This window comes from Carcharodon carcharias, chromosome 17 (genome assembly GCF_017639515.1).
Source record: "Carcharodon carcharias isolate sCarCar2 chromosome 17, sCarCar2.pri, whole genome shotgun sequence".
Lineage (NCBI taxonomy): Eukaryota > Metazoa > Chordata > Chondrichthyes > Lamniformes > Lamnidae > Carcharodon > Carcharodon carcharias.
The window spans coordinates 31,128,694-31,156,324 of NC_054483.1; the positions used below are offsets into that span (position 1 = coordinate 31,128,694).

A 27,631-nucleotide genomic window follows, 5' to 3' on the forward strand; every position below is an offset into this window, starting at 1 on the left:
AAAGTGAGGGGTATATCAGTGTGTTACAGTGAGAGGTGTGGGTATATCCGAGTGTTAAAGTAAGGTGTGTGGGTATATATCAGTGTGTTACAGTGAGGGGTGTGGGGTATATCAGAGTGTTACAAGAGGGGTGTGGGATATATCAGTGTTACAGTGAGGGGTGTAGGATATATCAGAGTGTTACATTGAGGGGTGAGGGTTATATCAGAGTGTTACAGTGAGGGGTGTGGGTTATATCAAAGTGGTACATTGAGGAGTGTGGGTTATGTCAGAGTGTTACAGTGAGGGGTGTGGATTATATCAGAGTGTTACAGTGAGGGGTGTGGGGTATATCAGAGCGTTACAGTGAGGGGTGTGGTGTATATCAGAGTGCTACAGTGAGGGATATGGGGTATATCAGAGCGTTACAGTGAGGGGTGTGGGATCAATCAGAGTGTTACAGTGAGGGGTGTGGGGTATAACAGAGTGTTACAGTGAAGGATATGGGGTATATCAGAGCATTACAGTGAGGCGTGTGGGATCAATCAGACTGTTACAGTGAGGGGTGTGGGTATATCCAAGTATTACAGTGAGGGGTGTGGTAAATATCAGAGTTTTACAGTGAGGGGTGTGGGGTCTATAAGGGTGTTACACTGAGGGATGTGAGGGTTATTAGTGTGTTACAGTGAGGGGTATATCAGTGTGTTACAGTGAGGGGTGTGGTATATATCAGACTGTTACAGTGATTGGTGTGGGGTATATTAGAGTGTTACAGTGAGTGGGGGTGTGTGTTAGAGTGAGGGGTGTGGCTATATCACAGTGTTAGAGTGAGGGGTTTGGGGCATATCAGAGTGTTACAGTGTGGGATGTGGGGTATATCAGTGTGTTACAGTGAGGGGTGTGGGGTATACCAGAGTGTTACAGTGAGGGGTTTGGGGTCTATCAGGGTGTTACACTGTGGGATGAGGGATATATCAGTGTGTTAAAGTGAGGGGTGTATCAGTGTGTTACAGTGAGAGGTGTGGGTATATCCGAGTGTTAAAGTAAGGTGTGTGGGTATATATCAGTGTGTTACAGTGAGGGGTGTGGGGTATATCAGAGTGTTACAAGAGGGGTGTGGCATATATCAGTGTTACAGTGAGGGGTGTGGGATATATCAGAGTATTACAAGAGGGGTGTGGGATATATCAGTGTTACAGTGAGGGGTGTGGGATATATCAGTGTTACAGTAAGGGTTGTGGGACATATCAGACTGTTACAGTGAGTGGTGGTGTGTGTTAGAGTGAGGGGTGTGGCTACATCAGAGTGTTAAAGTGAGGGGTGTGGGGCATATCAAAGTGTTAAAGTGTGGGATGTAGGGTATATCCATGTGTTACATTGAGGGGTGTGGGTATATCCGAGTGTTACAGTGAGGGATGTGGGGTATATCAGAGTGTTACAGTGAAGGGAGTGAGGTATATCTAGTGTGTTACTGTGAGGGATGTGGGATATATCAGAGTGTTACAGTGAGGGATGTGGGATATATCAAAGTCTTACAGTGAGTGGTGAGGGTTATATCAGAGTGTTACAGCGAGGGGTGTAGGGTATATCAGAGTGTTACACTGAGGGGTGTGGGGTATATCAGAGTGTTACAGTGAGGGGTGTGGCATATATCAGAGCATTACAGTGAGAAATGTGGGATATATCTGAGTTTTACAATAGGGGGTGCAGGATATATCAGAGTGCTACAGTGAGGGGTGTGGCATCAATCAGAGTGTTACAGTGAGGGGTGTGGGGTATATTAGAGTGTTACAGTGAGTGGTGGTGAGAGTTAGAATGGGAGGTGTGGCTACATCAGAGTGTTAAAGTAAGGGGTGTGGGGCATATCAGCGTGTTACAGTGTGGGATGTGGGGTATATAGTGTGTTACAGTGAGCGGTGTGGGATATATCCGAGTGTTACAGTGAGAGGTGTGGGTATATCTGAGTGTTACACTGAGGGGTGTGGGATATATCAGAGCGTTACAGTGAGAAGTGAGGGATATATCTGAGTCTTACAATCAGGGGTGCACGATATATCAGAGTGCTACAGTGAGGGGTGTGGGATATATCTGAGTCTTACAGTGAGGGCTGTTGAATATATCCGAATGTTACATTGATGGGTGTGGGACAAATCAGAGTGTTACAGTGATTGGTGTAGGGTATATCAGAGTGTTACAGTGAGGGGTGTGGGATATATCAGAGCGTTACACTGAGGGCTGTGCGATATATCAGAGTGTTACAGTGAGGGGTGTGGGATATATCAGAGTGTTACAGTGAGGGGTGTGGGACATATCAGAGGGTTACAGTGATTGGTGTGGGATATATCAGAGTGTTACAGTGAGAGGTGTGCGACATATCAGAGTATAACAATGGGGGGTGTGGGATATATCAGTGTGTTACAGTGAGGAGTGTGCGATATATCTGAATCTTACAGTGAGAGGTGTGGGATATTTCAGAGTCTAACAGTGATGGGTGTGGGCTATATCACAGTGTTACAGTGAGGCGTGTTGGATATATCAGATTGTTACAGTGAGGATTGTGAGATATATCAGTGTTACAGTGAGGGGTGTGGAATATATCAGAGTGTTACAGTAAGGGGTGTGGGATATATCAGAGTGTTACAGTGAGAGCTGTTGAATATATCCGAATGTTACATTGATGGGTGTGGGACAAATCAGACCGTTACAGTGAGGGGTGTGGGGTATATCAGAGCGTTACAGTGAGGGCTGTGTGATATATCAGAGTGTTACAGTGAGGGATGTGGGATATATCAGAGTGTTACAGTGAGGGGTGTGGGACATATCAGAGGGTTACATTGAGGGGTGTGGGACATATCAGAGGGTTACAGTAATTGGTGTAGGATATATCAGAGTGTTACAGTGAGGGGTGTGCGATATATCAGAGGGTTACAGTGATTGGTGTGGGAGATATCAGAGTGTTACAGTGATGGGTGTGGGATATATCAGTGTGTTACAGTGGGTGGTGTGGTAAATAGAGTGTTACAGTGATGGGTGTGGTGTATATTAGAGTGTTACAGTGAGTGATGGTGAGAGTTAGAGTGGGAGGTGTGGCTACATCAGAGTGTTAGAGTGAGGGATGTGGGGCATATCAGAGTGTTACAGTATGGGATGTGGGGTATATAGTGTGTTACAGTGAGCGGTGTGAGATATATCCGAGTGTTACAGTGAGGGGTGTGGTATATATCAGAGTGTTACAGTGAGGGGTTTGGTGTCTATCAGGGTTTTACACAGTATGTGGGGTATATCAGTGTGTTACAGTGAGGGTTGTGGGTATATCCGAGTGTTAAAGTGAGGGATGTGGTATGTATCAGAATGTTACAGTGAGTGCTGGTGTGTGTTAGAGTGAAGGGTGTGGCTACATCAGAGTGTTAGCGTGAGGGGGGTGGGGCATACCAGAGTGTTACAGTGTGGGATGTGGGGTATATCCGTGTGTTACAGTGAGTGGTGTGAGGTATATTAGTGTGTTGCAGTGAGGGATATATCAGTGTGTTACAGTGGGTGGTGTGGTAAATAGAGTGTTACAGTGATGGGTGTGGAGTATATTAGAGTGTTGCAGTGAGTGATGGTGAGAGTTAGAGTGGGAAATGTGGCTACATCAGAGTGTTAGAGTGAGGGATGTGGGGTATATCCGTGTGTTACATTGAGGGGGGTGGGTATATCCGAGTGTTACAGCGGAGGGGGTGGTATCTATCAAAGTGTTATAGTGAGGGGTGTGAGGTATATCAGAGTGTTACAGTGACAGGTGTGGGACATATCAGAGTGTTACAGTGAGGGGTGTGCGATATATCAGAGTATAACAATGAGGGGTGTGGGATATATCAGTGTGTTATAGTGAGGAGTGTGCGATATATCTTGAGTCTTACAGTGAGGGGTGTGGGATATTTCAGAGTCTAACAGTGATGGGTGTGGGCTATATCACAGTGTTACAGTGAGGGGTGTTGGATATATCAGAGTGTTACAGTGAGGATTGTGAGATATATCAGTGTTACAGTGAGGGGTGTGGAATATATCAGAGTGTTACAGTGAGGAATGTGGGATATATCAGAATGTTACAGTGAGGAGTGTGGGATATATCAGAGTGTTACAGTGAGGGGTGTGGGATATATCAGAGCGTTACAGTGAGGGCTGTGCGATATATCAGAATGTTACAATGAGGGGTGTGGGATATATCAGAGTGTTACAGTGAGGGGTGTGGGATATATCAGAGTGTTACAGTGAGGGGTGTGAGACATATCAGAGGGTTACAGTGATTGGTGTGGGATATATCAGAGTGTTACAGTGAGAGGTTGCGACATATCAGAGTATAACAATGGGGGGTGTGGGATATATCAGAGTGTTACAATGAGGGGTGTTGGATATATCCGAATGTTACATTGAAGGGTGTGGGACATATCAGAGGATTACAGTGATTGGTGTGGGATATATCAGAGTGTTACAGTGAGAGGTTGCGACATATCAGAGTATAACAATGGGGGGTGTAGGATATATCAGAGTGTTACAATGAGGGGTGTTGGATATATCCGAATGTTACATTGAAGGGTGTGGGACATATCAGAGGATTACAGTGATTGGTGTGGGATATATCAGAGTGTTACAGTGAGGGGTGTGGGATATGTCAGAGTGTTACAGTGAGGGATGTTGGTTATATCAGAGTGTTACAGTGAGGGGTGTGGGATATGTCAGAGTGTTACAGTGAGGGATGTTGGTTATATCAGAGTTTTACAGTGAGGGGTGTGGGATATATCAAAATGTTACAGTGAGGAGTGAGGGTTATATCAGAGTGTTACAGTGAGGAGTGAGGGTTATATCAGAGTGTTACAGTGAAGAGTGGGGGTTATATCAGAATGTTACAATGAGAGCTGAGGGTTATATCAGAGCATTGCAGTGAGGATTGTGGGGTATATCAGACGGTTACAGTGGGGGGTGCGGGGTATATCAGAGTGATGGAGTGGGGGGTTTAGCGTATATCATGATGTTATAGTGAGGTGTGTGGGATATTTCAGTGTGTCACTGTGACGAGTGTGAGATATATCTCAGTCTTACAATGAGGGGTGTGGGGTACTTCAGGGTGTTACAGTGAGAGGTGTGTGATACAGTAAGGTATGTGGGGTGTATCAGGGTGTTACACTGAGGGATGTGGGGTATATTAGTGTGTTACAGTGACGATTGTGGTATATATCAGAGTATTAAAGTGATGGGTGTGGGGTGTATTAGAATGTTACAGTGAGTGGTGGTGTGCGTTAGAGTGAGGTGTGTGGCTACATCAGAGTGTTAGAGTGAGGGGTGTGGGGCATATCAGAGTATTACAGTGTGGGACGTGGGGTATATCAGTGTGTTACAGTGAGGGGTGTGAGGTATATCCGAGTGTTACAGTGAGGGATTGGGATATATCAGAGTGTTATAGTGCAGGGTGTGGGATAAATCAGAGTCTTACAGTGAGGGATGTGAGATATATCTGAGTCTTAAAGTGAGTGGTGATGTTATATCAGAGTGTTACAGTGAGGGGTGTGGGATATATCAAAGTGTTACAGTGACAGGTGCGGGGTATATCAGAGTGTTCCAGTGAGGGGTGTGGGATATATCAGAGTGTTAGTGTGGTGTATATCAGAGTGTTGCAGTGAGCGGTGTGGGTATAACCGAGTATTAAAGTGAGGGGTGTGGTATATATCAGAGTGTTACAGTGAGGGGTGTGGGGTATATCCGAGTATTAAAGTGAGGGGTGTGGTATATATCAGAGTGTTACAGTGAGGGGTGTGGGGTATATCAGTGTGTTACAGTGAGGGATGTGGGGCATATCCGAGTGTTACAGTGAGGGATGTGGGATATATCAGAGTGTTACAATGCGGGGTGAGTGGTGGTGTGTGTTAGAGTGAGGGGTGAGCCTACATCAGAGTGTTACAGTGAGGGATGTGGGGTATATCAGTGTGTTACAGTGAGGGACGTGGGGCATATCCAAGTGTTACAATGAGGCATGTGGGATATATCAGAGTGTTACAATGCGGGGTGAGCGATATATCAGAGAGTTACAGTGAGTGATGTGGGATATATCTGAGTCTTACAGCGAGTGGTGAGGGTTATATCAGAGTGTTACTGTGAGGAGTGTGGGATATATCAAAGTGTTACAGTTAGTGGTGTGGGCTATATCAGAGTGTTACAGTGCGGGGTGAGCGATATATCAGAGAGTTACAGTGAGTGATGTGGGATGTATCTGAGTCTTACAGTGAGTGGTGAGGGTTATATTAGAGTGTTACAGTGATGGGTGTGGCTATATCAGAGTGTTACAGTGATGGATGTGGCTATATCAGAGTGTTACAGTGATGGGTGTGGCTATATCAGAGTGTTAGAATGAGGCATGTGGGGCATATCAGAATGTTACCGTGTGCGAAGTGCTGTATATAAAGGTGTTACATTGAGGGGTGTGGGCTATATCAGAGTGTTATAGTGAGGGGTGTGGGGCATATCAGAATGTTACCGTGTGCGATGTGCTGTATATAAAGGTGTTACATTGAGGGGTGTGGGCTATATCAGAGTGTTAGAGTGAGGGGTTTAGCGTATATCAGGGTGTTATAGTGAGGGGTGTGGGATATTTCAGGGTGTCACCATGAGGACTGTGAGATATATCGCAGCCTTCAAGTGAGGGATGTGGGGTATATCTGAGTGTTACATTAAGGGGTGTGGCTATATCAGTGTGTTACACTGAGGGATGTGCGATTTATCAGAGTGTTTCACTGAGGGGTATGCGGTCTATCAGGGTGTTACACTGAGAGGTGTGGAGTATATCAGAGTGTTACTGTGAGTGGTGGCAAATATCAGAGTGTTACCGTGAGGGTTGTGGCTATATCAGAGTGTTAGAGTGAGGGGTGTGGGGCATATCAGAGTGTTACAGTGTGGGTGTGGGGTATATCAGTGTTTTACAGTGAGGGGTGTGAGGTATATCCGAGTGTTACAGTGAGGGATGTGGGGTATATCAGTGTGTTACAGTGAGGGGTATATCAGTGTGTTACAGTGAGGGGTGTGGTATAGATCAGTGTGTTACACTGAGTGGTGCGGGTATATCCGAGTGTTACAGTGAGGGATGTGGGGTATAACAGAGTGTTACAGTGAGCGGTGTGGGATATATCAGAATGCTACAGTGAGGGGTGTGGGGTATATCAGAGCGTTACAGATAGGTTTGAGGGTTATATCAGAGCGTTAGAGTGAGGGGTGTGGGGAATATCAGAGGGTTACAATGAGGGGTGTGGGGTATATCAGAGTGTTACAGTGAGGGGTTTAGCATATATCAGGGTGTTATATTGAGGGGTGTGGGATATTTATGGGTGTCACTGTGAGGAGTGAGATATATCTCTGTCTTAAAGTGAGGGGTGTGGGGCACTTCAGGGTGTTACAGTGAGTGGTGTGGGATTTATCAGAGTGTTACAGTGAGGGGTGTGGAATATATCAGAGTGTTACCGTGAGAGGTGTGGAATATATCAGAGTGTTACAGTGGGAGGTGTGGGATACATCTGATTCTTACTGTGAGAGGTGTGGGATATATCAGATGTTACAGTGACGGGTTAGGAATATATGAGAGTGTTACATTGTGCGGTTTGGGATATATCTGAGTGTTACAGTGAGGGGTTTGGGATATATCAGTGTGTTACAGTGAAGGGTGTTGGATATATCAGAGTGTTACAGTGAGGGGTGTGGAATATATCAGGGTGTTACAGTGGGGGGTGTGGGATATATCAGAGCATTACAGTGAGATGTGTGGGATATATCGGAGCATTATAGTGAGGGGTGTCGGATATATCTGAGTCTTACACTGAGGGGTGTGGGATATATCGGAGTGTTATGGTGAGGGGTCTTGGATATATCAGAGTGTTACAGTGAGGTGTTTGTGTTACATCAGAGTGTTACAGAGAGGGGTGTGGGATATATCAGAGTGTTACAGAGAGGTGTTTGGGTTATATCAGAGTGTTACAGAGAGGGGTGTGGGATATATCAGAGTGTTACAGAGGGGTATGGGATATATCAGAGCATTACAGTGAGCAGTGTGGGATATATCAGAGCATTACAGTGAGGGGTGTGGGATATATCAGAGTTACAGTGAGGGGCGTGGGATATGTCAGAGTGTTACAGTGAGGGATGTTGGATATATCAGAGTGTTACAGTGAGGGGTGTGGAATATATCAGAATGTTACAGTGAGGAGTGAGGGTTATATCAGAGTGTTACAGTGAGGAGTGAGGGTTATATCAGAGTGTTACAGTGAGGGGTGTGGGATATATCAGAGCATTGCAGTGAGGATTGTGGGGTATATTAGAGGTTTACAATGGGGGCTGTGGGGTATATCAGAGTGTTGGAGTGGGGGGTTTCGCGTATATCAGGGTGTTATAGTGAGGGGTGTGGGATATTTCAGTGTGTCACCGTGATGAGTGTGAGATATTTCTCAGTCTTAAAGTGAGGGGTGTGGGGAACTTCAGGGTGTTACAGTGAGGGGTGTGTGATATATCAGAGTGTTTCAATGAGGGTTGTGAGATACTTGAACGTTACAGTGAGGGGTGTGAGGTATATTAGAGCGTTACAGTGAGGGGTTTGAGGTATATTAGAGCGTTACAGTGAGGGGTGTGGGGAATATCAATGTTACAATGAGGGGTGAGGGTAATATCAGAGAGTTACAGTGAGGGGTGTGGGGACCTTGGTGTGCATGTCCGCTGGTTCCTGAAGATAGCAGGACAGGTGGATAAGGTGGTTAAGGAGGCATATGGGATACTTGCCTTTATTAACCGAGGCACAGAATATTAGAGCAGGGCGGTTATGCTGGAACTGTATAAAATGCTAGTTAGGCTACAGCTAGAGTACTGTCTGCAGCTCTGGAATCCGCATTATCGGAAGGATGTGATCGCACTAGTGAGAGTACAGAGGAGATTTATCAGGATGCTGCCTGGGCTGGAAAGTTTTAGTTAGGAGAGATTGGATAGACAGGGGTTATTTTCCCTGGAGTAGACGAGATTGAGGGTGGGGGGGTGGTGCATGATTAAGGTGTATAAAATTATGGGGAGCATAGATAGGGTAGACAGGAAGGAACTTTTTCCCTTGGTGGAGGGATCAAAAACCAGGGGGCATTGATTTAAGGTAAGGGGCAGGAGGTTTAGATGGGATGTGAGGAAGAACGTTTTCACCCAGAGGATGGTGGGAATCTGGAATTCACTGTCTGAAAGGGTGGAAGACGCTGGAACCCTCATAACATTTAAGAATTATTTGGATGTGCACTTGCGATGCCATGGCATACAAGTCTATGCGCCTAGTGCTAGAAAATGGGATTAGACTAGATGGGGACTTGTTTGACTGGCACAGACTTGATGGGCCGAAGGGCCTTTTTCTGTGCTGTAGACCTCAATGTCAGTGTTACAGTGAGGGGTGTGGGGCATATCAGAGTGTTACAGTGAGTTGTGGTGTATATCAGAGTGTTACATTGAGGGGTGTGGCTATATCAAAGTGTTACAGTAAGGGATGTGGGGAATATCAGGGTGTTACAGTGAGGGGTGTGCAATTTATCAGAGTGTTTCACTGAGGGCTGTGGGGTATATTAGTGTGTTACAGTGACGATTGTGGTATATATCAGAGTATTAAAGTGATGGGTGTGGGGTGTATTAGAGTGTTACAGTGAGTGGTGGTGTGTGTTAGAGTGAGGTGTGTGGCTACATCAGAGTGTTAGAGTGAGGGGTGTGGGGCATATCAGAGTATTACAGTGTGGGACGTGGGGTATATCAGTGTGTTACAGTGAGGGGTGTGAGGTATATCTGAGTGTTACAGTGAGGGATTGGGATATATCAGAGTGTTATAGTGCAGGGTGTGGGATATATCAGAGTCTTACAGTGAGGGATGTGAGATATATCTGAGTCTTAAAGTGAGTGGTGACGTTATATCTAGGTGTTACAGTGAGGGGTGTGGGATATATCAAAGTGTTACAGTGACGGGTGTGGAGTATATCTGAGTGTTCCAGTGAGGGGTGTGGGATATATCAGAGTGTTACAGTGTGGTGTGTGGTGTATATCAGAGTGTTGCAGTGAGGGGTGTGGGGTATATCCGAGTATTAAAGTGAGGGGTGTGGTATATATCAGAGTGTTACAGTGAGGGTGTGGGGTATATCCGAGTATTAAAGTGAGGGGTGTGGTATATATCAGAGTGTTACAGTGAGGGGTGTAGGGTATATTAGAGTGTTAAAGTGAGTGGTGGTGTGTGTTAGAGTGAGGGGTGAGCCTACATCAGAGTGTTACAGCGAGGGATGTGGGGTATATCAGTGTGTTACAGTGAGGGATGTGGGGCATATCCGAGTGTTACGGTCAGGGATGTGGGATATATCAGAGTGTTACAATGCGGGGTGAGCGATATATCAAAGAGTTACAGTGAGTGATGTGGGATATATCTGAGTCTTACAGTGAGTGGTGAGGGTTATATCAGAGTGTTACAGTGATGGGTGTGGCTATATCAGAGTGTTACAGTGAGGGGTGTGGGGCATATCAGAATGTTACCGTGTGCGATGTGCTATATATAAAGGTGTTACATTGAGGGGTGTGGGCTATATCAGAGTGTTAGAGTGAGGGGTTTAGCGTATATCAGGGTGTTATAGTGAGGGGTGTGGGATATTTCAGGGTGTCACCATGAGGACTGTGAGATATATCGCAGCCTTCAAGTGAGGGATGTGGGGTATATCTGAGTGTTACATTAAGGGGTGTGGCTATATCAGAGTGTTACAGTGAGGGATGTGGGGTATATCAGTGTGTTACAGTGAGGGGTATATCAGTGTGTTACAGTGAGGGGTGTGGGTATATCCGAGTGTTACACTGAGGGGTGTGGTATAGATCAGTGTGTTACACTGAGGGGTGCGGGTATATCCGAGTGTTACAGTGAGGGATGTGGGGTATAACAGAGTGTTACAGTGAGCGGTGTGGGATATATCAGAATGCTACAGTGAGGGGTATGGGGTATATCAGAGCATTACAGATAGGTTTGAGGGTTATATCAGAGCGTTAGAGTGAGGGGTGTGGGGAATATCAGAGGGTTACAATGAAGGGTGTGGGGTATATCAGAGCGTTACAGATAGGTTTGAGGGTTATATCAGAGCATTACAGTGAGCAGTGTGGGATATATCAGAGCATTACAGTGAGGGGTGTGGGATATATCAGAGTTACAGTGAGGGGCATGGGATATGTCAGAGTGTTACAGTGAGGGATGTTGGATATATCAGAGTGTTACAGTGAGGGGTGTGGGATATATCAGAGTGTTACAGTGAGGAGTGAGGGTTATATCAGAGTGTTACAGTGAGGAGTGAGGGTTATATCAGAGTGTTACAGTGAGGGGTGTGGGATATATCAGAGCATTGCAGTGAGGATTGTGGGGTATATTAGAGGTTTACAATGGGGGCTGTGGGATATATCAGAGTGTTGGAGTGGGGGGTTTCGCGTATATCAGGGTGTTATAGTGAGGGGTGTGGGATATTTCAGTGTGTCACCGTGATGAGTGTGAGATATTTCTCAGTCTTAAAGTGAGGGGTGTGGGGAACTTCAGGGTGTTACAGTGAGGGGTGTGTGATATATCAGTGTTTCAATGAGGGTTGTGAGATACTTGAACGTTACAGTGAGGGGTGTGAGGTATATTAGAGCGTTACAGTGAGGAGTGTGAGGTATATTAGAGTGTTACAGTGAGTGGTGGTGTGTGTTAGAGTGAGGGGTGTGGCTACATCAGCGTGTTAGTGTGAGTGGTGTGGGGCATATCAGAGTGTTACAGTGTGGGATGTGGGGTATATCCGTGTGTTACATTGAGGGGTGTGGGTATATTCAAGTGTTACAGTGAGGGGTATGAGGTATATCCGAGTGTTACAGTGAGGGATGTGGGATATATCTGAGGCTTACAGTGAGGGGTGTGGTATATATCAGAGTGTTACAGTGAGGGGTGTGGTATATATCAGAGTGTTACAGTGAGGGGTGTGGGATATATCAGAGTGTTACAATGAGAGGTGTGTCGTATATCAGAGTTACAGTGAGGGCTGTGTGATATATCAGAATGTTACAGTGAGGAGTGAGGGTTATATCAGAGTGTTACAGTGAGGGGTGTGGTATATATCAGAGTGTTACAGTGAGTGGTGTGGGATATATCAGAGTGTTACAATGAGAGGTGTGTCGTATATCAGAGTTACAGTGAGGGCTGTGTGATATATCAGAATGTTACAGTGAGGAGTGAGGGTTATATCAGAGCATTACAGTGAGGGGTGTGGGGTTTATCAGAGGGTTACAGTGAGTGGTGTGGTGTATATCAGAGTGTTCCAGTGGGGGGGGTTTAGCGTATATCAGGGTGTTATAGTGATGGGTGCGGGATATTTCAGGATGTCACCGTGAGGAGTGTGAGATATATCTCAGTCTTAAAGTGAGGGGTGTGGGGTACTTCAGGGTGTTACAGTGAGGGGTGTGGGATATATCGGAGTGTTACAATGAGGGGTCTGTGGTATATCAGAGTGTTACAGTGAGGGGTGTGGGATATATCAGCTTGTTACATTGAGGGGTGTGGGCTATATCAGAGTGTTACAGTGAGGGGTTTAGCGTATATCAGGGTGTTATAGTGAGGGGTGTGGGATATTTCAGGGTGTCACCATGAGGACTGTGAGATATATCGCAGTCTTCAAGTGAGGGATGTGGGGTATATCTGAGTGTTACATTAAAGGGTGTGGCTATATCAGAGAGTTACAATAAGGGATATGGGGTATATCAGAGTGTTACAGTGAGGGGTGTGGGGTATATCAGAGCATTACAGTCAGGACTGTGGGATATATCAGAGTCTTACAGTGAGGGATGTGGGATTTTTCTGAGCCTTACATTGAGGGTTGTGGGATATAACAAAGTGTTACAGTGAGTGGTGAGGGTTATATCATAGTGTTACAGTGAGGAGTGTGGGATATATCAGAGTGTTACAGTGAGGGGTGTGGGGTATATCAGAGTGTTACACTGAGGGATGTGCGATTTATCAGAGTGTTTCACTGAGGGGTATGGGGTGTATCAGGATGTTAGACTGAGAGGTGTGGAGTATATCAGAGTGTTACTGTGAGTGGTGGCATATATCAGAGTGTTACAGTGAGGGGTGTGGCTCTATCAGAGTGTTAGAGTGAGGGGTGTGGGGCATATCAGAATGTTGCAGGGAGGGGTGTGGCATATATCAGTGTGTTACAGTGAGGGATGTGGGGTCTATCAGCGTGTTACACTGAGGGATGTGGGGTATATTAGTGTGTTACAGTGAATGGTCTATCAGTGTGTTACAGTGAGGGTTGTGGTATATATCAGAGCGTTACAGTGATTGGTGTGGGGTATATTAAAGTGTTACAGTGAGGGGTGAGGGTTATATCAGTGCGTTACAGTGAGGGCTGTGGGAATTCTGAGTGTTACAGTGAGAGGTGTGGGATATATCAGAGTGTTACAGTGAGGGGTATATCAGTGTGTTACAGTGAGGGGTGTGGGTATATCCGAGTGTTACAGTGAGGTTGTTTGGTATATATCAGTGTGTTACAGTGAGGGTTGTGGTATATATCAGTGTGTTACAGTGCAGCGTGTGGGATATATCGGAGTGTTACAGTGAGGGGATGTGGGATATATCTGAGTCTTAAAGTGAGTAGTGAGGCTTATATCAGAGTGTTACAGTGAGGGGTGTGGGATATATCAAAGTGTTACAGTGACGTGTCTGTGGTATATCAGAGAATTACAAAGAGGGGTGTGTGGTATATCAGAGTGTTACAGTTAGGGCTGTGGGATATATCAGTGCGTTACAGTGAGGGGTGAGGGTTATATCAGTGCGTTACAGTGAGGGCTGTGGGGAATTCTGAGTGTTACAGTGAGTGGTGTGGGATATATCAGAGTGTTAGAGTGAGGGTGTGGGGCATATCAGAGTGTTACAGTGAAGGGTTTAGCGTATATCAGGGTGTTATAGTGAGGGGTGTGGGATACTTCAGGGTGTCACCGTGAGGACTGTGAGATATATCGCAGTCTTAAAGTGAGGGGTGTGAGGTACTTCAGGGTGTTACAATGAGGGGTGTGGGATATATCAGAGTGTTTCAATGAGGGGTGTGAGATATTTGAGTGTTACAGTGAGGGTGTGGGGAATATCAATGTTACAATGAGGGGTGAGGGTTATATCAGGGAGTTACAGTGAGGGGTGTGGGGACCTTGGTGTGCATGTTTACTGGTTCCTGAAGATAGCAGGACAGGTGGATAAGGTGGTTAAGAAGGCATATGGGATACCTGCCTTTATTAACCGAGGCACAGAATATTAGAGCAGGGTGGTTATGCTGGAACTGTATAAAACGCTGGTTAGGCTACAGCTAGAGTACTGTCTACAGCTCTGGAATCCGCATTGTAGGAAGGATGTGATTACCCTGGAGAGAGTACAAAGGAGATGTACCAGGATGCTGCCTGGGCTGGAAAGTTTTAGTTAGGAGAGATTGGATAGACAGGGGTTATTTTACCTGGAGTAGAGGAGATTGAGGAGGGGCGGGGGGTGCATGATTAAGGTATATAAAGTTATGAGGTGCATAGATAGGGTAGACAGGAAGGAACTTTTTCCCTTGGTGGAGGGATCAATAACCAGGGGGCATAGATTTATGGTAAGGGGCAGGAGGTTTTGATGGGATGTGAGGAATAACTTTTTCACCCAGAGGATGGTGGGAATCTGGAATTCACTGCCTGAAAGGGTGGAGGACACCGGAACCCTCATAACATTTAAGAATTATTTGGATATGCACTTGCGAAGCCATGGCATACAAGACTATGCGCCTAGTGCTGGAAAATGGGATTAGACTAGTTGGGCACTTGTTTGACTGGCGTAGACTCGATGGGCCGATGGGCCTTTTTCTGTGCTGTAGACCTCAATGTTAGTGTTACAGTGAGGGTTGTGGGGCTTATCAGAGTGTTACAGTGTGCTGTGGTGTATATCAGAGTGTTACATTGAGGGGTGTGGCTATATCAGAGTGTTACAGTAAGGGATGTGGGGTATATCAGGGTGTGACAGTGAGGGGTGTGGGGTATATCAGAGTGTTGCAGTGAGGGCTGTGGGGTATATCTGAGGCTTACATTGAGGGGTGTGGCTATATCAGAGTGTTGCAGTAAGGGATGTGCGGTATATCAGGGTGTGACAGTGAGGGGTGTGGGGTATATCAGAGTGTTGCAGTGAGGGGTGTGGAGTATATCAGAGTGTTACAGTGAGGGGTGTGGGGACCTTGGTGTGCATGTTCGCTGGTTCCTGAAGATAGCAGGACAGGTGGATAAGGTGGTTAAGAAGGCATATGGGATACTTGCCTTTATTAACCGAGGCACAGAATATTAGAGCAGGGTGGTTATGCTGGAACTGTATAAAACGCTGGTTAGGCTACAGCTAGAGTATTGTCTACAGCTCTGGAATCCGCATTGTAGGAAGGATGTGATTGCCCTGGAGAGAGTACAAAGGAGATGTACCAGGATGCTGCCTGGGCTGGAAAGTTTTAGTTCGGAGAGATTGGATAGACAGAGGTTATTTTACCTGGAGTAGAGGAGATTGAGGGGGGGGCGGGGGGTGCATGATTAAGGTATATAAAGTTATGAGGTGCATAGATAGGGTAGACAGGAGGGAACTTTTTCCCTTGGTGGAGGGATCAATAACCAGGGGGCATAGATTTAAGGTAAGGGGCAGGAGGTTTTGATGGGATGTGAGGAAGAACTTTTTCACCCAGAGGATGGGCGGAATCTGGAATTCACTGCCTGAAAGGATGGAAGATGCTGGAACCCTCATAACATTTAAGAATTATTTGGATATGCACTTGCGATGCCATGGCATACAAAGTCTATGCGCCTAGTGCTGGAAAATGGGATTAGACTAGTTGGGCACTTGTTTGACTGGCGCAGACTCGATGGGCCGAAGGGCCTTTTTCTGTGCTGTAGACCTCAATGTTAGAGTTACAGTGAGGGTTGTGGGGCATATCAGAGTGTTACAGTGTGTTGTGGTGTATATCAGAGTGTTACATTAAGGGGTATGGCTATATCAGAGTGTTACAGTAAGGGATGTGCGGTATGTCAGGGTGTGACAGTGAAGGGTGTGGGGTATATCAGAGTGTTGCAGTGAGGGGTGTGGGGTATATCTGAGGCTTACAGTGAGGGGTGTGGCTTATATCAGAGTCTTACTGTGAGGGATGCGGGATATATCTGAGCCTTACATTGAGGGTTGTGGGACATAACAAAGTGTTCCAGTGAGTGGTGAAGGTTATATTAGAGTGTTACTGTGAGGAGTGTGGGATATATCGGAGTGTTACAATGAGGGGTGTGTCGTATATCAGAGTGTTACAGTGAGGGGTGTGGGATATATCAGAATGTTACAGTAAGGAGTGAGGGTTATATCAGAGTGTTACAGTGAGGAGTGAGGGTTATATCAGAATGTTACAATGAGAGGTGAGGGTTATATCAGAGCATTACAGTGAGGGGTGTGGGGTATATTAGAGGGTTACAATAGGGGGTTTAACGTATATCAGGGTGTTATAGTGATGGGTGTGGGATATTTCAGGGTGTCACCGTGAGGAGTGTGATATATCTCAGTCTTAAAGTGAGGGGTGTGGGGTACTTCAGGGTGTTACAGTGAGGTTTGTGAGATATATCAGAGGGTTACAGTGAGGTTTGGCATATATCAGAGAGTTACAGTGATGGGTGTGGCTATATCAGAGTGTTACAGTAAGGGATGTGCGATAATCAGGGTGTGACAGTGAGGGCTGTGGGATATATCTGAACATTATAGTGAGGGGTGTGGGATATATCAGAGCATTACAGTGATGGGTGTGGGATATATCAGAGTCTTACAGTGAGGGATGTGGGATATATCTGAGCCTTACATTGAGGGTTGTGGGACATAACAAAGTGTTCCAGTGAGTGGTGAAGGTTATATTAGAGTGTTACTGTGAGGAGTGTGGGATATATCGGAGTGTTACAATGAGGGGTGTGTCGTATATCAGAGTGTTACAGTGAGGGGTGTGGGATATATCAGAATGTTACAGTAAGGAGTGAGGGTTATATCAGTGTTACAGTGAGGCGTGAGGGTTATATCAGAATGTTACAATGAGAGGTGAGGGTTATATCAGAGCATTACAGTGAGGGGTGTGGGGTATATTAGAGGGTTACAATAGGGGGTTTAACGTATATCAGGGTGTTATAGTGATGGGTGTGGGATATTTCAGGGTGTCACCGTGAGGAGTGTGATATATCTCAGTCTTAAAGTGAGGGGTGTGGGGTACTTCAGGGTGTTACAGTGAGGTTTGTGAGATATATCAGAGGGTTACAGTGAGGTTTGGCATATATCAGAGAGTTACAGTGATGGGTGTGGCTATATCAGAGTGTTACAGTAAGGAATGTGCGATAATCAGGGTGTGACAGTGAGGGCTGTGGGATATATCTGAACATTATAGTGAGGGGTGTGGGATATATCAGAGCGTTACAGTGATGGGTGTGGGATATATCAGAGTCTTACAGTGAGGGATGTGGGATATATCTGAGCCTTACATTGAGGGTTGTGGGACATAACAAAGTGTTCCAGTGAGTGGTGAAGGTTATATTAGAGTGTTACAGTGAGGAGTGTGGGATATATCGGAGTGTTACAATGAGGGGTGTGTCATATATCAGAGTGTTACAGTGAGGGGTGTGGGATATATCAGAATGGTACAGTGAGGAGTGAGGGTTATATCAGAGTGTTACAGTGAGGAGTGAGGGTTATATCAGAATGTTACAATGAGAGGTGAGGGTTATAGCAGAGCTTTACAGTGAGGGGTGTGGGGTATATCAGAGGATTACAGTGATGAGTGTGGGATATATCAGTGTTACAGTAGGGGGTTTAGCGTATATCAGGGGGTTATAGTGATGGGTGTGGGATATTTCAGGGTGTCACCATGAAGAGTGTGATATATCTCAGTCTTAAAGTGAGGGGTGTGGGGTACTTCAGGGTGTTACAGTGAGGGTTGTGAGATATATCAGAGCGTTACAGTGAGGGGTGTGGGATATATCAGAGCGGTACAGTGAGGTGTGTGGGATATATCAGAGTGTTACGGTGAGGGTTGTGGGATATATCAGAGTGTTACAGTGAGGGGTGTGGGATATATCGGAGTGTTACAATGAGGGGTGTGTGGTATATCAGAGTGTTACAGAGAGGGGTGTGGGATATTTCAGCGTGCTACAGTGAGGAGTGTGGGTTATATCAGTGTGTTACAGTGAGGAGTGAAGGTTATATCAGAATGTTACAATGAGAGGTGAGGGTTATATCGGAGCATTACAGTATGGGGTGTGGGCTATATCAGAGGGTTACAGTGATGGGTGTGGCTATATCAGAGCGTTAGAGTGAAGGGTGTGGGGCATATCAGAATGTTACCGTATGCGATGTGCTGTGTATAAAGGTGTTACAGTGAGAGGTGTGGGTTATATCAGGGTGTTACAGTGAGGGGTGTGGGCTATATCAGAGGGTTACAGTGAGAGGTGTGGGGTATATCAGAGTGTTACAGTGAGGGGTTTAGCGTATATAGGGTGTTATAGTGAGGGGTGAGGGATATTTCAGGGGGTCACCGTGAGGACTGTGAGATATATCGCAGTCTTAAAGTGAGGGGTGTGGAGTATATCAGAGTGTTACAGTGAGGGATGTTCAATTTATCAGAGTGTTTCATTGAGGGGGTGTGGGGTGTATCAGGGAGTTACACTGAGAGGTGTGGAGTTTATCAGAGAGTTACTGTGAGTGGTGGCATATATCAGAGAGTTACAGTGAGGGGTGTGGCTATATCAGAGTGTTAGAGTACGGGGTGTGGGGCATAGCAGAATGTTACAGTGAGGGATGTGGCGTATATCAGTGTGTTACAGTGAGGGGTATATCAGTGTGTTACAGTGAGTGGTGTGGGTATATCCAATTGTTACAGTGAGGGGTGTGGTATATATCAGTGTGTTACAGTGAGGGGTTTGGGGTCTATCAGGTTGTTACACTGAGGGATGTGGGGTATATTAGTGTGTTACAATGAGGGCTATAACAGTGTGTTACAGTGAGGGTTGTGGTATATATCAGAGTATTACAGTGATGGGTGTGCGGTATATTAGAGTGTTACAGTGAGTGGTGGTGTGTGTTAAAGTGAGGGGTGTGGCTACATCAGAGTGTTAGAGTGAGGGGTGTGGGGCATATCAGAGTGTTACAGTGTGGGATGTGGGGTATATCAGTGTGTTACAGTGAGGGGTGTGAGGTATATCCGAGTGTTACAGTGAGGGATGTGGGGTATATCATGTGTTACAGTGAGGTGTATATCAGTGTGTTACAGTGAGGGGTGTGGGTATATCCGAGTGTTACAGTGAGCGGTGTAGTATATATCACTGTGTTACACTGAGGGGTGTGGGTATATCCGAGTGTTACATTGAGGAGTGTGGGTTACATCAGAGTGTTACAGTGAGGAGTGAAGGTCATATCAGAATGTTACAATGGGAGGTGAGGTTTATATCAGAGCATTACAGTGAGGGGTGTGGGGTATATCAGAGGGTTACAGTGAGCGGTGGCATATATCAGAGTGTTACAGTGAGGGGTGTGGCTATATCAGAGTGTTGGAGTGAGGGGTGTAGGGCGTATCAGAATGTTACAGTGTGCGATGTGCGGTATCTAAAGGTGTTACAGTGAGGGGTGTGGGGTATATCAGAGTGTTACAGTGAGGGGTTTAGCGTATATCAGGGTGTTATAGTGAGGGGTGTGGGGTACTTCAGGGTGTTACAGTGAGTGGTGTGGGATATATCAGAGTGTTACAGTGAGGGGTGTGGAATATATCAGAGTGTTTCAATGAGGGGTGTGAGATATTTGAGTGTTACAGTGAGGGGTGTGGGGAATATCAGTGTTACAGTGAGGGGTGAGGGTTATATCAGAGTGTTACAGTGAGGGGTGTGGGGACCTTGGTGTGCATGTTCGCTGGTTCCTGAAGATAGCAGGACAGGTGGATAAGGTGGTTAAGGGGGCATATGGGCTACTTGCCTTTATTAACTGAGGTACAGAATATTAGAGCAGGGAGGATATGCTGGAACTGTATAAAACGCTGGTTAGGCTACAGCTAGAGTATTGTCTGCAGCTCTGGAATCCGCATTGTAGGAAGGATGTGATTGCTCTAGAGAGAGTACACAAGAGATGTACCAGGATGCTGCCTGGGCTGGAAAGTTTTAGTTAGGAGAGATTGGATAGACAGGGGTTATTTTCCCTGGAGTAGAAGAGATTGAGGGCGGGGGGGTGCCTGATTAAGGTATATAAAGTTATGAGGGGCATAGATAGGGTAAACAAGAAAGAACTTTTTCCCTTGGTGGAGGGATCAATAACCAGGGGGCATAGATTTAAGGTAATGGGCAGGAGGTTTTGATGGGATTTGAGGAAGAACTTTTTCACCCAGAGGATGGTGGGAATCTGGAATTCACTGTCTGAAAGGGTGGAGGACACCAGAACCCTCATAACATTTAAGAATTATTTGAATGTGCACTTGCGAAGCCATGGCATACAAGTCTATGCGCCTAGTGCTGGAAAATGGGATTAGACTAGTTGGGCACTTGTTTGACTGGCGTAGACTCGATGGGCCGAAGGGCCTTTTTCTGTGCTGTACACCTCTATGTCAGTGTTACAGTGGGGGGTGTGGGGCATATCAGTGTTACAGTGAGTTGTGGTGTATATCAGAGTGTTACATTGAGGGGTGTGGCTATATCAGAGTGTTACAGTAAGGGATGTGGGGTATATCAGGGTGTGACAGTGAGGGGTGTGGGGTATATAAGAGTGTTACAGTGAGGGGTGTGGGTATATATCAGAGTGTTACAGTGAGGGGTATATCAGTGCGTTACAGTGAGGAGTGTGGGTAAAGATCAGAGTGTTACAGTGAGGGGTGTGTGGTATATTAGAATGTTACAGTGAGTGGTGGTGTGTGTTACAGTGAGGGCTGTGAGGTTTATCCAAGTGTTACACTGAGGGATGTGGGGTATATCAGTGTGTTACAGTGAGGGGTGTGCGATTTATCAGAGTGTTTCACTGAGGGGTGTGGGGTGTATCAGGGTGTTACACTGAGAGGTGTGGAGTATATCAGAGTGTTACTGTGAGTGGTGGCATATATCAGAGTGTTACAGTGAGGGGTGTGGCTATATCAGAGTGTCAGAGTGAGGGGTGTGGGGCATATCAGAATGTTACAGTGAGGGATGTGGCGTATATCACTGTGTTACAGTGAGGGGTATGTCAGCGTGTTACAGTGAGGTGTGCGTGTATATCCGAGTGTTACAGTGAGGGGTGTGGTATATATCAGTGTGTTACAGTGAGGGATGTGGGGTATATTAGTGTGTTACAGTGAGGGGTATATCAGTGTGTTACAGTGAGGTTTGTGGTATATATTAGAGTGTTACAGTAATGGGTGTGGGGTTTTTTTTAGAGTGTTACAGTGAGTGTTGGTGTGTGTTAGAGTGAGGGGTGTGGCTACATCAGAGTGTTAGAGTGAGGGGTGTGGGGCTTATCAGAGTGTTACACTGAGGGTTGTGGGGTATATCAGAGTGTTAGAGTGAGGGGTGTGGGGCATATCAGAGTGTTAGAGTGAGGGGTGTGGGGCATATCAGAGTGTTACACTGAGGGGTGTGGTATATATCAGAGTGTTACAATGAGAGGTGTGTCGTATATCAGTGTGTTACAGTGAGGTTTGTGGTATATATTAGAGTGTTACAGTAATGGGTGAGGGGTTTTTTTTAGAGTGTTACAGTGAGTGTTGGTGTGTGTTAGAGTGAGGGGTGTGGGGCATATCAAATTGTTACAGAGAAGGGTGTGGTGTATATTAGTGTGTTACAGTGAGGAGTATATCAGTGTGTTACAGTGAGGGCTGTGGTATATCCGAGTGTTAAAGTGAGGGGTGTGGTATATATCAGAGTGTTACAATGAGAGGTGTGTCGTATATCAGTGTGTTACAGTGAGGTTTGTGGTATATATTAGTGTTACAGTAATGGGTGAGGGTTTTTTTTTTTAGAGTGTTACAGTGAGTGGTGGTGTGTGTTAGAGTGAGGAGTATGTGGCATATCAGAGTGTTACAGTGAAGGGTGTGAGGTATATCCGAGTGTTACAGTGAGGGGTGTGGGGTCTTTCATGGTGTTACACTGAGGGATGTGGGGTATGTCAGTGTGTTACAGTGAGGGGTGTGGGTTTATCCGAGTGTTAAATTGAGGGATGTGGTATATATCAGAGTGTTACAGTGAAGGGTGTGCGGTATATTTGAGTGTTTCAGTGAGTGGTGGTGTGTGTTAGAGTGAGGGATGTGGCTACATCAGGGTGTTGCACTGAGGGATGTGGTGTATATCAGTGTGTTACAGTGAGGGGTATATCAGTGTGTTACAGTGAGGGGTATGGGTATATCCGAGTGTTACAGTGAGGTATGTGGTATATATCAGAGTGTTACAGTGAGCGGTGTGGCGTATATTAGAGTGTTACAGTGAGTGGTGGTGTGTGTTAGAGTGAGGGGTGTGGGTATATCAGTGTGTTACAGTGAGGGGTGTGGGTATATCCGAGTATTACAGTGAGTGTTGTAGGATATATCAGAGTGTTACAGTGAGGGGTGTGAGGTATATCTGAGTGTTACAGTGAGGGATGTTGGGTATATCAGTGTTTTGCAGTGAGGGATGTGGGGTATATCAGTGTGTTGCAGTGAGGGGTGTGGGTATATCAGAGTGTTACAGTGAGGGATGTGGGGTATATCAGTGTGTTGCAGTGAGGGATGTGGGGTATATCAGTGTGTTGCAGTGAGGGGTGTGGGTATATCAGAGTGTTACAGTGAGGGATGTGGGGTATATCAGTGTGTTGCAGTGAGGGATGTGGGGTATATCAGAGTGTTACAGTGAGGGGTGTGGTATATATCAGAGTGTTACAGTGAGGCGTGTGGGGTATATTAGAGTGTTACAGTGAGTGGTGGCGTCTGTTAGAGTGGGAGGTGTGGCTATATCAGAGTGTTAGTGTGAGGGGTGTGGAGCATATCAGAGTGTTACAGTGTGGGATGTGGGGTATATATCAGAGTGCTACAGTGAGGGGTGTGGTATATATCAGAGTGTTACAGTGAGGCGTGTGGGGTATATCAGTGTGTTACAGTGAGGGTGTGGGTTATATCAGGGTGTTACAGTCAGGGTTGTGCGGTATATCCGACTGTTACAGTGAGGTGTGTGGAGTATATCTGAGAGATTTACAGTTTGGTGGTGAGATATTTCTCTCCACTTCTTGTCAGAGTGTATGGCAACCTCCCTCCGATCATTTTGCAGCCTGGAAAGGAATCGCACGGAGTCATGGTGAAAGCTTGGAGCCATCCTTTGGGGTCTTCCCCACTCCTGGTTTCACCCTCTTGGCCATCTCTGGAGAGACAGAGGGGTTTTGAATGTCCCCCTTTGATGGGATGGCTTAGGTGTATTTTAATTTTCTCTCTTCCCTGGCAAAGGTCCTGAATGCTTCAAACCCAGCACAAGAGTCCTCCTCATTGAAAACCAACCTCTTGGGGAGAAGGCAGAAGAATGGGGTTGAGAAACTTATCAGCCATGATTGAATGGCGGAGCCGACTCAATGGGCCGAATGGCCTAATTTCTGCTCCTATGTCTTATGGTCTCTTATCTCCTGCAATAGTTCCCTGGTGTTTGGATTCCTTCCACAAAAAACTGTGCAGCTGCCACAGATCCATGCCAAGGGTGCCTTTGAATGGGCGGTCATGACTGACCTCATGGGGTCATGGTCCAGGGGGAGGTAGGAGGAAGTGTCTGCGAGTTGACGCTCAGCCTCTGCGAGGTAGAGGTCAGTGCACCAGACAACAACAGCACCATCCTGGAAAAGAAAAACAGAATATTATTTAAATGGAAAGAGACTGCAAAATGCTGCGACACAGAGAGATCCAGATGTCCTTGTTCATGATAGACAAAAAGTTAGCATGTAGGTACAGTAAATGATTCAGAAGGCAAATGGAATGTTGGCCTTTATTGCAAGGGAAACAGAATATCAAAGTAGGGAAGTATTGCTTCAGTTACACAGGGCCTGAGTGAGAGCACTCCTGTGCACAGATTTGATCTACTCACTTGAAGGGGGTGATATACTTGATTTGGAAGCAGTTCAGAGAAGGTTCACTTGGCTGATTCCTGGGATGAAGGAGTTGTCTTTTGAGGGAAGGTTGAACAGGTTGGCCCTATACTCATTGGATTTTGGAAGATTGAGAGGTGATCTTACTAAAACGTAAGATTCTGAAGGGGCTTGATAGGGTGAGTGCTGGGATGATGCTTCTTCTTATGGGAGAGACTAGAACAAAGGGGCACAGTTTTAAAAAGTTTCCCATTTAAGATGGAGATGAGGAGGAATTTTTGTCTCAGAGAGTTGTTAAACTTCGGAATCCTCATTCCCAGGGAGGGATGGAGGCTGGGTCATTGAATATGTTCAAGGCTGAGTTGGCATATTTTTAACAGACAAGGGAATCAAACTTTATGGGGAGCAGACAGGAAAATGGAGTTACGGCCACAGTCAATCAGCCATGATCTGACTGAATGGCGAAAGAGGCTTGAGGGGCCGAGTGGCCTACTCTTGCTCCTATTTCTTATAATTTATGGCCTTCAAATGAGTTGTTTGAAAATTTGCAAATGAGCTTTGGTTTTCTCAAGTTCACCTAACTTCCCAATTCCACCCCTTCCCCTCAATTTAAAAAGCATGTGCCCTACAGAAACTCTCTACAAGGGTTCAGCACATCCATAATCCTGTTGCCAAATGGGACATTGGTCAAGCCAGCAATACCTCAAAGTCTGCAGTTCGCTCTGGACAGAGAAACCCCTCGTCGCTGTTTTGCCAATGTGTTGATCACTGAGGGAATAACGATAGAAGATGTAAATAAAGGTGCATGGTTGAATACGAGAGTGAGCCGGCACAGATTAGCCATAAGTGGGAACAAATAGGGGACAACGTCCAGTGCATCAGGAGGAGTTTGCGCTCCTTCATAGACACAGATACCTGGTCCTCATGGCAGGCCAGGAGCCAGTGTTAACATTCAACTGCTTGAACCTTGCGGAGAGATACAGTGAATTACACCTATGTAGAGTGCAGCGTCTGGACTCCAACTGTACTGTATGCCCTGGAGGGAGAGCGGCAGCTTTGAGGTCCTGAGGCCTAAGCTGAAACTTCGTTGCACCACCCCTCCCCTACTCCACTCTGACCTTGTCATAAGGAGATGTCATTAGAAATAAGCTGAAATCTCAGCCTGACCCTCAATGACATTGATTCTAAAGTCCACTTCTTATTTGTTCACTCCAACCCCAAGGGTGATCACCTCTGTCGCTGCTGCTGTGCAGTACTTTTTAATGATTTTTTTAAAAAAAATTCATTCAGCTTTACATTCATTCATTCATTCAGCTTTACATGGATGGTACCAGAATTGAAAGGTTTTTCTTTCAAGGGATGTGGGTGTTGCTGGCTAGGCCAGTATTTGTTGTTTATCCCTCATTACCTTGAGAAGGTAGTGGTGAGCTGCCTTCTTGAACTGCTGCAGTCCATGTAGTGTAGGTACACCCACAGTGCTGTTAGGAAGGGAGCTCCAGGATTTTGACCCAGTGACAGTGAAGGAACGGCGATATATTTCCAAGTCAGGATGGTGAGTGGCTATTGAGTGTGGATGCTTCTATCGGGAAAGGCTGAACAGGCTGAGGTTTCTTTCTCTGAGAAAGAGAATTCTGAGAATGTTTGAAAGAACAGATGTTGAGATGTTTCCACTTGTAGGGGAGACTTAAGCTAGAGGCCCTAAGATATTAATGAATAAATCCAAGAGGGAATTTGACAGAGAGCGGTGAGAATGTGGAACTCGCTACCACAGGGAGTGGTTGGAATGAGTTGTGTCGATACATTGCAGGGGAAGCTGGATAAACAAATGAGGCAGAAAGGGATAGAAGGAAATGTTTGATCAGGTGAGATGAAGAGGGTTGGGAAGAGGCTCAGATGGAGCATTAACACCGACATGGACTGGTTGGTCAGAATGGCCTCTTCCTGTGCTTTAAAATGTAGTATAAAGGGTTAATAGCTATAACTCTGATAGCTAACATACATGAGCAGTGATTTCAGATCACATGTTACTGGAACTCAGAGAGATGGTTCTGGAAGGAGCTTCATGCTTATCCATCTTGTACATAGTTATATGTAATTAATAAATGTTTCCAAGTTCCTGGAAAGCTTGTTTCCAGGCATCTGTGTTAACCGGGACCATTTATGATAAATACAATGCAATTCTCAGTTTGTGGCATCACTGGCAAGACCAGCATTTATTCCCTATCCTGTAAAGCCCTGAGATTGTGCTGCTGAGATTTCTCAATCAGTTTGATATGACTGACTGTCTTGCTGGGCCATTTGAGGAGGCAGCTAAGTATCATCCATGTTGGTGTGGGACTGGAGTCACATAAAGGCCCAGACAAGACAGGGGTGAGGCCCACAGCATATTAGTGAGCCAGCTAGGTTTTACAACAATGCTGGAGTTTTACTGATTCTCACAACTCCCACAGTGGGACTTAAACTTTTGTCCTCTGGATGAATAGTTCAGGCCTCCGCATTAATGATCCAGGAACACAATCACTGTCATTGCTGTGCTTCCCTGGGTTAGAGTGCTAATTCATCCCATTTTAAATTCAGCATCCTTACATATCAGAACCAGTGCTGAATGCTAAAAACTCATTGTAGACATTAGAGAGTGAGAGAGGTCGAGTGAGGGGCTAGAGAATGAAACTGAGAGAAAGAGAGTGTCAGCCAGAAGCAGAGTGAGGGAAAGAGAAGCATGGAACCAAAATGGGGGAGAGAAGAATGGGCAGAAAGGAGACCTCGTGAGATCCAGGAATGAGGAAATCTCCTTGGTGTAAAGAATCAGGAATTTGCAGGTCAGGCAATGGAATGCAGACAGGCTCATTAATATGCAGGACAAGCTGATTAGTATGCTGGACACGTCCCAGAAATGACTGAGGTTTCTTCGCTTTTTATGTGAGAGAATGGCCTGACAATGTTCAGCTCTGAAGGATAAGCTCCGTTCAGCAACAGCTGATAATGGGCTTGTTCTGTCCAGCCTGGGAGCTGTGTGGGAGCAGAGGGATTTGATGGTTCGAGTACATTATTAAAAGCAGCCCCTTGAGTGAAAGAGCTGGTTCACTATTGGCTTTCAGCCTGAGGTACAAAGTCTCCAAGTGAACATGAAGCAATGAATTTCTGTAAAGCCTTTGAGAGCACAGTTGGAGACAGTGTATAGGCTTGGGCTCCACACCATAACCGGATCTGGGAGTGAATTGTGAGACCACTGTGCACATTCACTGCAATATCTGAGCAAGTACAAATTGTTCTGAAGTTCAACTTGAAATGATAACTGTTTCTCTCTCCACAGATGTTGCAAGAGCTGCTGAGTATTTCCAGCATTTCCTGTTCTAATTATAAATTGTTCTGTTTCTACATTTTGTCCAAGTTATTGTGTCAGTTCTCATTCCATTGCCCCTGTTTGTTTGGTATCAAATACAAACTTAGTCATTTTACATTGAGTTTCTGAAAATAATTTGTGGAATGAATTGGGAGCAAAGTTCTTCATTCTGCCCAAGT

At 45.7% G+C, this 27,631-nt stretch overlaps 1 protein-coding gene across 1 annotated transcript in view; it reads left to right on the forward strand.

Moving 5' to 3' along the window:
* The window catches only part of sorbs3 (sorbin and SH3 domain containing 3), a 109,175-nt gene that overhangs the window by 63,780 nt on the left and 17,764 nt on the right, over nt 1-27,631 (forward strand). The window lies entirely within an intron of this gene.